Raw genomic sequence first — 1,249 nt, 5'->3', positions numbered from 1 at the left:
AGACGCGAGGGGCCCGGCCCCGCTTGCCCGGCACGGACGTCTGATGGGCGACCGTGGTCGGTGGACGCTGGCGGTCAGGTGCTCCCTGGGCAGGTGTCGGCCCCTCGTAGACGCGGCCACCTGTAGACGCAGCAGGACATTGGGGACAGGGACGTGGTGCGAGCTGATGAGTGAATGCACAGGTTCCCCGTTAGGAACCCTGGGTCCCTGAGCGGAGGACTGAGGACTGTGTGTCCCCAACACGGGCTCAGCGAAGCTGCTCAGACAGCCTGACGGCCATGTGACCGAGAGGTCGGGAGGAGGAACGGATGAAGGAGAGGCCGGGTGAAGGAGGGGACGGATGAGCACAGACACCCTCCCTCTCCACCAGCCCCGCTAGTGACCGGGACACGTGGTCAGAAGTCCGTCGTGCCCAGACCTCCAAGCGACTGTGAACAGGGTTTCAGAATAACAAGATTCGGCCTGGGAAAAGGCTCTGTCTAATCCTCCAGCGAATTCACTGTAGGACAAACAAACAGCCCAGCCACGCCGCGTGTGCCGACGCCAGGCCGCCAGGCCGCCTGCCGGTGTGGGGGGCGGCCACGCTTCCTCGCTGCAGCCGCCATCTGTCCCCACTCGGCCGCGTGGGGGCGGGGCCGGGTGCAACATCCAGAGCTCCCAGAGCAGGGGGTGCTGCCGGGGCTGCAGCAGCAGAGGCGGGGGCGACGGGCGGCAAGTGCGGGTGTCGTGGGTAGGGGCGCAGCGGGGAGCAAGCACTGAGCCCCAGCTCCCGTGGACCCGAAGCTGCGGAGACTGGCTCGCATTTGCCAAGGAGGTTGTCGGTGTCCCTGTTTGGGGCAGAGAAGAGGCCGCTTCCTGTGGCTCTCGGGGCGTGCCAGGCTCTCAGCCTCCAGGGCTGGCTCCAGGCGCGCACAGGCCTCGGGGCTGACCGGGCTCTGCACAGGTTCACGCAGATGGTCGTGGAAGGTCCTGCCGGGGTCGGCGTGCGGGCGGGCTGCGGCCACCACGCCAAGCCCCCGATGTCCCCCCGGCCGTCCGCTTTCTCCGCAGCGACCGCCCTACATCGACGCCTTCCAGGAGAAATTAAACTCGAGCAGCTCTTGGCTTCGGTCTGGGTTTAATTGCTTAGGAGCCAATTAGTCAAAAGTGATAGAACCAATATCCTGCGATTCAGAGCAAAGCACCTCAGCACCAGCAGAGCCGCTCGGCCGAGACGGCAGCCTGGGGACAGGGCCATCGTCTCTTTGGT

Source organism: Pteropus vampyrus, unplaced genomic scaffold, assembly GCF_000151845.1.
Source record: "Pteropus vampyrus isolate Shadow unplaced genomic scaffold, Pvam_2.0 Scaffold604, whole genome shotgun sequence".
Lineage (NCBI taxonomy): Eukaryota > Metazoa > Chordata > Mammalia > Chiroptera > Pteropodidae > Pteropus > Pteropus vampyrus.
Note: the sequence above shows the minus strand (reverse complement) of the source record.